The following is a 12,754-nucleotide window of genomic DNA, read 5'->3' on the forward strand; positions in this document are numbered from 1 at the left end:
TGAAAAAGGTCATTTTTTTCTTTAAAATATTCGCCAAACATACAAATTCCACCGGAATCCCATAAAAACTGCTGGCCTTTCTTCCGCCAGTATGGACAACATGTGTGTGCAATTTCGAGTCAATCGGTCAAAAGACGACCGTAACCCTAACCCTAGCCTCACAACCCTAACCCTAGCCCCACAACCCTAACCCTAACCCTAACCCTAGCCTCAGCCTTAAGCCAGCCTCATGAAACATTGTCCCTCTCACTAAAATATTCGCCAAAAATACAAATTTCACCCGAATCCAATGGGGACTGCTGTGTCTCGTTCAGCCAGTATAGGACCACGTCTGGGAGAAATTTCGAGTCAATCGGTCCAAAGACCTGGAAGCTATTGAAAAAATCGGCCGACGTTTTCATGAAAAAGGCCATTTTTTTCTTTAAAATATTCACCAAAAATACAAATTCCACCAGAATACAACCAAAACCGGCGAGCCTCATTCCACCAGTGAGGAGAACATGCGTGTGCAATTTCGAGTCAATCGGTCAAAAGACGACCGTAACCCTAACCCTAGCCCCATAACCCTAACCCTAACCCTAACCCTAGCCTCAGCCTTAAGCCAGCCTCATGAAACATTGTCCCTCTCACTAAAATATTCGCCAAAAATACAAATTTCCCCCGAATCCAATGGGGACTGCTGTGTCTCGTTCAGCCAGTATAGGACCACGTCTGGGAGAAATTTCGAGTCAATCGGTCCAAAGACCTGGAAGCTATTGAAAAAATCGGCCGACGTTTTCATGAAAAAGGCCATTTTTTTCTTTAAAATATTCACCAAAAATACAAATTCCACCAGAATACAACCAAAACCGGCGAGCCTCATTCCACCAGTGAGGAGAACATGCGTGTGCAATTTCGAGTCAATCGGTCAAAAGACGACCGTAACCCTAACCCTAGCCCCATAACCCTAACCCTAGCCCCATAACCCTAACCCTAACCCTAACCCTAGCCTCAGCCTTAAGCCAGCCTCATGAAACATTGTCCCTCTCACTAAAATATTCGCCAAAATTACAAATTTCACCCGAATCCAATGGGGACTGCTGTGTCTCGTTCAGCCAGTATAGGACCACGTCTGGGAGAAATTTCGAGTCAATCGGTCCAAAGACCTGGAAGCTATTGAAAAAATCGGCCGACGTTTTCATGAAAAAGGCCATTTTTTTCTTTAAAATATTCACCAAAAATACAAATTCCACCAGAATACAACCAAAACCGGCGAGCCTCATTCCACCAGTGAGGAGAACATGCGTGTGCAATTTCGAGTCAATCGGTCAAAAGACGACCGTAACCCTAACCCTAGCCCCATAACCCTAACCCTAGCCCCATAACCCTAACCCTAACCCTAACCCTAGACTCAGCCTTAAGCCAGCCTCATGAAACATTGTCCCTCTCACTAAAATATTCGCCAAAATTACAAATTTCACCCGAATCCAATGGGGACTGCTGTGTCTCGTTCAGCCAGTATAGGACCACGTCTGGGAGAAATTTCGAGTCAATCGGTCCAAAGACCTGGAAGCTATTGAAAAAATCGGCCGACGTTTTCATGAAAAAGGCCATTTTTTTCTTTAAAATATTCACCAAAAATACAAATTCCACCAGAATACAACCAAAACCGGCGAGCCTCATTCCACCAGTGAGGAGAACATGCGTGTGCAATTTCGAGTCAATCGGTCAAAAGACGACCGTAACCCTAACCCTAGCCCCATAACCCTAACCCTAACCCTAACCCTAGGCTCAGCCTTAAGCCAGCCTCATGAAACATTGTCCCTCTCACTAAAATATTCGCCAAAAATACAAATTCCACCCGAATCGAATGCGGACTGCTGTGTCTCGTTCAGCCAGTATAGGACCACATGTGGGAGAAATTTCGAGTCAATCGGTCCAAAGACCTGGAAGCTATTGAAAAAATTGGCCGACGTTTTCATGAAAAAGGCCATTTTTTTCTTTAAAATATTCGCCAAAAATACAAATTCCACCCGAATCGAATGCGGACTGCTGTGTCTCGTTCAGCCAGTATAGGACCACATGTGGGAGAAATTTCGAGTCAATCGGTCCAAAGACCTGGAAGCTATTGAAAAAATTGGCCGACGTTTTCATGAAAAAGGTCATTTTTTTCTTTAAAATATTCGCCAAACATACAAATTCCACCGGAATCCCATAAAAACTGCTGGCCTTTCTTCCGCCAGTATGGACAACATGTGTGTGCAATTTCGAGTCAATCGGTCAAAAGACGACCGTAACCCTAACCCTAGCCTCACAACCCTAACCCTAGCCCCACAACCCTAACCCTAACCCTAACCCTAGCCTCAGCCTTAAGCCAGCCTCATGAAACATTGTCCCTCTCACTAAAATATTCGCCAAAAATACAAATTTCACCCGAATCCAATGGGGACTGCTGTGTCTCGTTCAGCCAGTATAGGACCACGTCTGGGAGAAATTTCGAGTCAATCGGTCCAAAGACCTGGAAGCTATTGAAAAAATCGGCCGACGTTTTCATGAAAAAGGCCATTTTTTTCTTTAAAATATTCACCAAAAATACAAATTCCACCAGAATACAACCAAAACCGGCGAGCCTCATTCCACCAGTGAGGAGAACATGCGTGTGCAATTTCGAGTCAATCGGTCAAAAGACGACCGTAACCCTAACCCTAGCCCCATAACCCTAACCCTAACCCTAACCCTAGCCTCAGCCTTAAGCCAGCCTCATGAAACATTGTCCCTCTCACTAAAATATTCGCCAAAAATACAAATTTCCCCCGAATCCAATGGGGACTGCTGTGTCTCGTTCAGCCAGTATAGGACCACGTCTGGGAGAAATTTCGAGTCAATCGGTCCAAAGACCTGGAAGCTATTGAAAAAATCGGCCGACGTTTTCATGAAAAAGGCCATTTTTTTCTTTAAAATATTCACCAAAAATACAAATTCCACCAGAATACAACCAAAACCGGCGAGCCTCATTCCACCAGTGAGGAGAACATGCGTGTGCAATTTCGAGTCAATCGGTCAAAAGACGACCGTAACCCTAACCCTAGCCCCATAACCCTAACCCTAACCCTAACCCTAGCCTCAGCCTTAAGCCAGCCTCATGAAACATTGTCCCTCTCACTAAAATATTCGCCAAAATTACAAATTTCACCCGAATCCAATGGGGACTGCTGTGTCTCGTTCAGCCAGTATAGGACCACGTCTGGGAGAAATTTCGAGTCAATCGGTCCAAAGACCTGGAAGCTATTGAAAAAATCGGCCGACGTTTTCATGAAAAAGGCCATTTTTTTCTTTAAAATATTCACCAAAAATACAAATTCCACCAGAATACAACCAAAACCGGCGAGCCTCATTCCACCAGTGAGGAGAACATGCGTGTGCAATTTCGAGTCAATCGGTCAAAAGACGACCGTAACCCTAACCCTAGCCCCACAACCCTAACCCTAGCCCCATAACCCTAACCCTAACCCTAACCCTAGCCTCAGCCTTAAGCCAGCCTCATGAAACATTGTCCCTCTCACTAAAATATTCGCCAAAATTACAAATTTCACCCGAATCCAATGGGGACTGCTGTGTCTCGTTCAGCCAGTATAGGACCACGTCTGGGAGAAATTTCGAGTCAATCGGTCCAAAGACCTGGAAGCTATTGAAAAAATCGGCCGACGTTTTCATGAAAAAGGCCATTTTTTTCTTTAAAATATTCACCAAAAATACAAATTCCACCAGAATACAACCAAAACCGGCGAGCCTCATTCCACCAGTGAGGAGAACATGCGTGTGCAATTTCGAGTCAATCGGTCAAAAGACGACCGTAACCCTAACCCTAGCCTCATAACCCTAACCCTAACCCTAACCCTAGCCTCAGCCTTAAGCCAGCCTCATGAAACATTGTCCCTCTCACTAAAATATTCGCCAAAAATACAAATTTCACCCGAATCCAATGGGGACTGCTGTGTCTCGTTCAGCCAGTATAGGACCACGTCTGGGAGAAATTTCGAGTCAATCGGTCCAAAGACCTGGAAGCTATTGAAAAAATCGGCCGACGTTTTCATGAAAAAGGCCATTTTTTTCTTTAAAATATTCACCAAAAATACAAATTCCACCAGAATACAACCAAAACCGGCGAGCCTCATTCCACCAGTGAGGAGAACATGCGTGTGCAATTTCGAGTCAATCGGTCAAAAGACGACCGTAACCCTAACCCTAGCCCCACAACCCTAACCCTAGCCCCATAACCCTAACCCTAACCCTAACCCTAGCCTCAGCCTTAAGCCAGCCTCATGAAACATTGTCCCTCTCACTAAAATATTCGCCAAAAATACAAATTTCACCCGAATCCAATGGGGACTGCTGTGTCTCGTTCAGCCAGTATAGGACCACGTCTGGGAGAAATTTCGAGTCAATCGGTCCAAAGACCTGGAAGCTATTGAAAAAATTGGCCGACGTTTTCATGAAAAAGGCCATTTTTTTCTTTAAAATATTCGCCAAAAATACAAATTCCACCCGAATCGAATGCGGACTGCTGTGTCTCGTTCAGCCAGTATAGGACCACATGTGGGAGAAATTTCGAGTCAATCGGTCCAAAGACCTGGAAGCTATTGAAAAAATTGGCCGACGTTTTCATGAAAAAGGCCATTTTTTTCTTTAAAATATTCGCCAAAAATACAAATTCCACCCAAATCGAATGCGGACTGCTGTGTCTCGTTCAGCCAGTATAGGACCACATGTGGGAGAAATTTCGAGTCAATCGGTCCAAAGACCTGGAAGCTATTGAAAAAATTGGCCGACGTTTTCATGAAAAAGGCCATTTTTTTCTTTAAAATATTCGCCAAAAATACAAATTCCACCCGAATCGAATGCGGACTGCTGTGTCTCGTTCAGCCAGTATAGGACCACATCTGGGAGAAATTTCGAGTCAATCGGTCCAAAGACCTGGAAGCTATTGAAAAAATCGGCCGACGTTTTCATGAAAAAGGCCATTTTTTTCTTTAAAATATTCGCCAAAAATACAAATTCCACCGGAATCCCATAAAAACTGCTGGCCTTTCTTCCGCCAGTATGGACAACATGTGTGTGCAATTTCGAGTCAATCGGTCAAAAGACGACCGTAACCCTAACCCTAGCCTCATAACCCTAACCCTAGCCCCACAACCCTAACCCTAACCCTAACCCTAGCCTCAGCCTTAAGCCGGCCTCATGAAACATTGTCCCTCTCACTAAAATATTCGCCAAAAATACAAATTTCACCCGAATCCAATGGGGACTGCTGTGTCTCGTTCAGCCAGTATAGGACCACGTCTGGGAGAAATTTCGAGTCAATCGGTCCAAAGACCTGGAAGCTATTGAAAAAATCGGCCGACGTTTTCATGAAAAAGGCCATTTTTTTCTTTAAAATATTCACCAAAAATACAAATTCCACCAGAATACAACCAAAACCGGCGAGCCTCATTCCACCAGTGAGGAGAACATGCGTGTGCAATTTCGAGTCAATCGGTCAAAAGACGACCGTAACCCTAACCCTAGCCCCATAACCCTAACCCTAGCCCCATAACCCTAACCCTAACCCTAACCCTAGCCTCAGCCTTAAGCCAGCCTCATGAAACATTGTCCCTCTCACTAAAATATTCGCCAAAAATACAAATTTCACCCGAATCCAATGGGGACTGCTGTGTCTCGTTCAGCCAGTATAGGACCACGTCTGGGAGAAATTTCGAGTCAATCGGTCCAAAGACCTGGAAGCTATTGAAAAAATCGGCCGACGTTTTCATGAAAAAGGCCATTTTTTTCTTTAAAATATTCACCAAAAATACAAATTCCACCAGAATACAACCAAAACCGGCGAGCCTCATTCCACCAGTGAGGAGAACATGCGTGTGCAATTTCGAGTCAATCGGTCAAAAGACGACCGTAACCCTAACCCTAGCCCCATAACCCTAACCCTAACCCTAACCCTAGCCTCAGCCTTAAGCCAGCCTCATGAAACATTGTCCCTCTCACTAAAATATTCGCCAAAAATACAAATTTCACCCGAATCCAATGGGGACTGCTGTGTCTCGTTCAGCCAGTATAGGACCACGTCTGGGAGAAATTTCGAGTCAATCGGTCCAAAGACCTGGAAGCTATTGAAAAAATTGGCCGACGTTTTCATGAAAAAGGCCATTTTTTTCTTTAAAATATTCACCAAAAATACAAATTCCACCAGAATACAACCAAAACCGGCGAGCCTCATTCCACCAGTGAGGAGAACATGCGTGTGCAATTTCGAGTCAATCGGTAAAAAGACGACCGTAACCCTAACCCTAGCCCCATAACCCTAACCCTAACCCTAACCCTAGCCTCAGCCTTAAGCCAGCCTCATGAAACATTGTCCCTCTCACTAAAATATTCGCCAAAGTTACAAATTTCACCCGAATCCAATGGGGACTGCTGTGTCTCGTTCAGCCAGTATAGGACCACGTCTGGGAGAAATTTCGAGTCAATCGGTCCAAAGACCTGGAAGCTATTGAAAAAATCGGCCGACGTTTTCATGAAAAAGGCCATTTTTTTCTTTAAAATATTCACCAAAAATACAAATTCCACCAGAATACAACCAAAACCGGCGAGCCTCATTCCACCAGTGAGGAGAACATGCGTGTGCAATTTCGAGTCAATCGGTCAAAAGACGACCGTAACCCTAACCCTAGCCCCATAACCCTAACCCTAGCCCCATAACCCTAACCCTAACCCTAACCCTAGCCTCAGCCTTAAGCCAGCCTCATGAAACATTGTCCCTCTCACTAAAATATTCGCCAAAAATACAAATTTCACCCGAATCCAATGGGGACTGCTGTGTCTCGTTCAGCCAGTATAGGACCACGTCTGGGAGAAATTTCGAGTCAATCGGTCCAAAGACCTGGAAGCTATTGAAAAAATCGGCCGACGTTTTCATGAAAAAGGCCATTTTTTTCTTTAAAATATTCACCAAAAATACAAATTCCACCAGAATACAACCAAAACCGGCGAGCCTCATTCCACCAGTGAGGAGAACATGCGTGTGCAATTTCGAGTCAATCGGTCAAAAGACGACCGTAACCCTAACCCTAGCCCCATAACCCTAGCCCTAGCCCCATAACCCTAACCCTAACCCTAACCCTAGCCTCAGCCTTAAGCCAGCCTCATGAAACATTGTCCCTCTCACTAAAATATTCGCCAAAAATACAAATTTCACCCGAATCCAATGGGGACTGCTGTGTCTCGTTCAGCCAGTATAGGACCACGTCTGGGAGAAATTTCGAGTCAATCGGTCCAAAGACCTGGAAGCTATTGAAAAAATCGGCCGACGTTTTCATGAAAAAGGCCATTTTTTTCTTTAAAATATTCACCAAAAATACAAATTCCACCAGAATACAACCAAAACCGGCAAGCCTCATTCCACCAGTGAGGAGAACATGCGTGTGCAATTTCGAGTCAATCGGTCAAAAGACGACCGTAACCCTAACCCTAGCCCCATAACCCTAACCCTAGCCCCATAACCCTAACCCTAACCCTAGCCTCAGCCTTAAGCCAGCCTCATGAAACATTGTCCCTCTCACTAAAATATTCGCCAAAAATACAAATTTCACCCGAATCCAATGGGGACTGCTGTGTCTCGTTCAGCCAGTATAGGACCACGTCTGGGAGAAATTTCGAGTCAATCGGTCCAAAGACCTGGAAGCTATTGAAAAAATCGGCCGACGTTTTCATGAAAAAGGCCATTTTTTTCTTTAAAATATTCACCAAAAATACAAATTCCACCAGAATACAACCAAAACCGGCGAGCCTCATTCCACCAGTGAGGAGAACATGCGTGTGCAATTTCGAGTCAATCGGTCAAAAGACGACCGTAACCCTAACCCTAGCCCCATAACCCTAACCCTAGCCCCATAACCCTAACCCTAACCCTAACCCTAGCCTCAGCCTTAAGCCAGCCTCATGAAACATTGTCCCTCTCACTAAAATATTCGCCAAAAACACAAATTTCACCCGAATCCAATGGGGACTGCTGTGTCTCGTTCAGCCAGTATAGGACCACGTCTGGGAGAAATTTCGAGTCAATCGGTCCAAAGACCTGGAAGCTATTGAAAAAATCGGCCGACGTTTTCATGAAAAAGGCCATTTTTTTCTTTAAAATATTCACCAAAAATACAAATTCCACCAGAATACAACCAAAACCGGCGAGCCTCATTCCACCAGTGAGGAGAACATGCGTGTGCAATTTCGAGTCAATCGGTCAAAAGACGACCGTAACCCTAACCCTAGCCCCATAACCCTAACCCTAGCCCCATAACCCTAACCCTAACCCTAACCCTAGCCTCAGCCTTAAGCCAGCCTCATGAAACATTGTCCCTCTCACTAAAATATTCGCCAAAATTACAAATTTCACCCGAATCCAATGGGGACTGCTGTGTCTCGTTCAGCCAGTATAGGACCACGTCTGGGAGAAATTTCGAGTCAATCGGTCCAAAGACCTGGAAGCTATTGAAAAAATCGGCCGACGTTTTCATGAAAAAGGCCATTTTTTTCTTTAAAATATTCACCAAAAATACAAATTCCACCAGAATACAACCAAAACCGGCGAGCCTCATTCCACCAGTGAGGAGAACATGCGTGTGCAATTTCGAGTCAATCGGTCAAAAGACGACCGTAACCCTAACCCTAGCCCCATAACCCTAACCCTAGCCCCATAACCCTAACCCTAACCCTAGCCTCAGCCTTAAGCCAGCCTCATGAAACATTGTCCCTCTCACTAAAATATTCGCCAAAAATACAAATTTCACCCGAATCCAATGGGGACTGCTGTGTCTCGTTCAGCCAGTATAGGACCACGTCTGGGAGAAATTTCGAGTCAATCGGTCCAAAGACCTGGAAGCTATTGAAAAAATCGGCCGACGTTTTCATGAAAAAGGCCATTTTTTTCTTTAAAATATTCACCAAAAATACAAATTCCACCAGAATGCAACCAAAACCGGCGAGCCTCATTCCACCAGTGAGGAGAACATGCGTGTGCAATTTCGAGTCAATCGGTCAAAAGACGACCGTAACCCTAACCCTAGCCCCATAACCCTAACCCTAGCCCCATAACCCTAACTCTAACCCTAACCCTAGCCTCAGCCTTAAGCCAGCCTCATGAAACATTGTCCCTCTCACTAAAATATTCGCCAAAAATACAAATTTCACCCGAATCCAATGGGGACTGCTGTGTCTCGTTCAGCCAGTATAGGACCACGTCTGGGAGAAATTTCGAGTCAATCGGTCCAAAGACCTGGAAGCTATTGAAAAAATCGGCCGACGTTTTCATGAAAAAGGCCATTTTTTTCTTTAAAATATTCACCAAAAATACAAATTCCACCAGAATACAACCAAAACCGGCGAGCCTCATTCCACCAGTGAGGAGAACATGCGTGTGCAATTTCGAGTCAATCGGTCAAAAGACGACCGTAACCCTAACCCTAGCCCCATAACCCTAACCCTAGCCCCATAACCCTATCCCTAGCCCCATAACCCTAACCCTAACCCTAGCCTCAGCCTTAAGCCAGCCTCATGAAACATTGTCCCTCTCACTAAAATATTCGCCAAAAATACAAATTTCACCCGAATCCAATGGGGACTGCTGTGTCTCGTTCAGCCAGTATAGGACCACGTCTGGGAGAAATTTCGAGTCAATCGGTCCAAAGACCTGGAAGCTATTGAAAAAATCGGCCGACGTTTTCATGAAAAAGGCCATTTTTTCTTTAAAATATTCGCCAAAAATACAAATTTCACCCGAATCCAATGGGGACTGCTGTGTCTCGTTCAGCCCGTATAGGACCACGTCTGGGAGAAATTTCGAGTCAATCGGTCCAAAGACCTGGAAGCTATTGAAAAAATCGGCCGACGTTTTCATGAAAAAGGCCATTTTTTCTTCAAAATATTCGCCAAAAATACAAATTTCGCCCGAATCCAATGGGGACTGCTGTGTCTCGTTCAGCCAGTATAGGACCACGTCTGGGAGAAATTTCGAGTCAATCGGTCCAAAGACCTGGAAGCTATTGAAAAAATCGGCCGACGTTTTCATGAAAAAGGCCATTTTTTTTTAAAAATATTCGCCAAAAATACAAATTTCACCCGAATCCAATGGGGACTGCTGTGTCTCGTTCAGCCAGTATAGGACCACGTCTGGGAGAAATATCGAGTCAATCGGTCCAAAGACCTGGAAGCTATTGAAAAAATCGGCCGACGTTTTCATGAAAAAGGCCATTTTTTCTTTAAAATATTCGCCAAAAATACAAATTTCACCCGAATCCAATGGGGACTGCTGTGTCTCTTTCAGCCAGTATAGGACCACGTCTGGGAGAAATTTCGAGTCAATCGGTCCAAAGACCTGGAAGCTATTGAAAAAATCGGCCGACGTTTTCATGAAAAAGGCCATTTTTTTCTTTAAAATATTCACCAAAAATACAAATTTCACCCGAATCCAATGGGGACTGCTGTGTCTCGTTCAGCCAGTATAGGACCACGTCTGGGAGAAATTTCGAGTCAATCGGTCCAAAGACCTGGAAGCTATTGAAAAAATTGTCCGACGTTTTCATGAAAAAGGCCATTTTTTTCTTTAAAATATTCACCAAAAATACAAATTCCACCAGAATGCAACCAAAACCGGCGAGCCTCATTCCACCAGTGAGGAGAACATGCGTGTGCAATTTCGAGTCAATCGGTCAAAAGACGACCGTAACCCTAACCCTAGCCCCATAACCCTAACCCTAGCCCCATAACCCTAACCCTAACCCTAACCCTAGCCTCAGCCTTAAGCCAGCCTCATGAAACATTGTCCCTCTCACTAAAATATTCGCCAAAAATACAAATTTCACCCGAATCCAATGGGGACTGCTGTGTCTCGTTCAGCCAGTATAGGACCACGTCTGGGAGAAATTTCGAGTCAATCGGTCCAAAGACCTGGAAGCTATTGAAAAAATCGGCCGACGTTTTCATGCAAAAGGCCATTTTTTCTTTAAAATATTCACCAAAAATACAAATGCCACCAGAATACAACCAAAACCGGCGAGCCTCATTCCACCAGTGAGGAGGACATGCGTGTGCAATTTCGAGTCAATCGGTCAAAAGACGACCGTAACCCTAACCCTAGCCCCATAACCCTAACCCTAACCCTAACCCTAGCCTCAGCCTTAAGCCAGCCTCATGAAACATTGTCCCTCTCACTAAAATATTCGCCAAAAAATACAAATTTCACCCGAATCCAATGGGGACTGCTGTGTCTCGTTCAGCCAGTATAGGACCACGTCTGGGAGAAATTTCGAGTCAATCGGTCCAAAGACCTGGAAGCTATTGAAAAAATCGGCCGACAGTTTCATGAAAAAGGCCATTTTTTTCTTTAAAATATTCACCAAAAATACAAATTCCACCAGAATCCAACCAAAACCGGCGAGCCTCATTCCACCAGTGAGGAGGACATGCGTGTGCAATTTCGAGTCAATCGGTCAAAAGACGACCGTAACCCTAACCCTAGCCCCATAACCCTAACCCTAACCCTAACCCCAGCCTTAAAGGATAAGTACCGTTTTTTACAACCTGGACCTTATTTCCAGCAAAAGATATGGTCATTTACTCACCCAGATAACTTTGGTGTCATTCGGCGTCGTTCGGACGAAATTAGATCCGGTGTAGCGGCGATATATCCATATAATGGGAGTAACGGGGCATCGACACACAGCCTCTATATAACGCATTATCTGCCACGAAACTAGTTCATTTCACCAATATTTTGTTACGATATGCTAGCGCTATTAGCCTCTGAGTCCGGGCTCGTCTATTGTCAACATCCGGGGTCTGTAGGTTGAGCTACTACCTCTGACCTGGAAGATGTCGTCTCTGAGCTGCGCGCGCACCCGCGACAGCCGAGCTTGTTTACCTGTAGCTGCTACTGCTAGTTTGACCCCGGATGTTGATAACGGACGAGCCCGGACTCAGAGGCTAATAGCGCTAGCATTTCATAACAAAATATTAGTGAAATGAACTAGTTTCGTGGCAGATAATGTGTTATATAGAGGCTGTGTGTCGGTGCCCCGTTACTCGCATTATATGGATATATCGCCGCTACACTGGATCTAATTTCGTCCGAACGACGCCGAATGACACCAAAGTTATCTGGGTGAGTAAATGACCATATCTTTTGCTGGAAATAAGGTCCAGGTTGTAAAAAACGGTACTTATCCTTTAAGCCAGCCTCATGAAACATTGTCCCTCTCACTAAAATATTCACCAAAAATACAAATTTCACCGGAATCCAATGGGGACTGCTGTGTCTCGTTCAGCCAGTTTCGGACCACATCTGGGAGAAATTTCGAGTCAATCGGTCCAAAGACCTGGAAGCTATTGAAAAAAAACGGCCGACGTTTTCATGAAAAAGGCGGCTTTTCTTTTAAATATTCACCAAAAATACAAATTCCACCGGAATCCCATAAAAACTGCTGGCCTTTCTTATGCCAGCATGGACAACATGTGTGTGCAATTTCGAGTCAATCGGTCAAAAGACGACCGTAACCCTAACCCTAGCCCCATAACCCTAACCCTAACCCCAGCCTTAAGCCAGCCTCATGAAACATTGTCCCTCTCACTAAAATATTCACCAAAAATACAAATTTCACCGGAATCCAACGGGGACTGCTGTGTCTCGTTCAGCCAGTTTAGGACCACATCTGGGAGAAATTTCGAGTCAATC

This window comes from Pagrus pagrus, assembly GCF_965226575.1.
Source record: "Pagrus pagrus genome assembly, chromosome: 21".
Lineage (NCBI taxonomy): Eukaryota > Metazoa > Chordata > Actinopteri > Spariformes > Sparidae > Pagrus > Pagrus pagrus.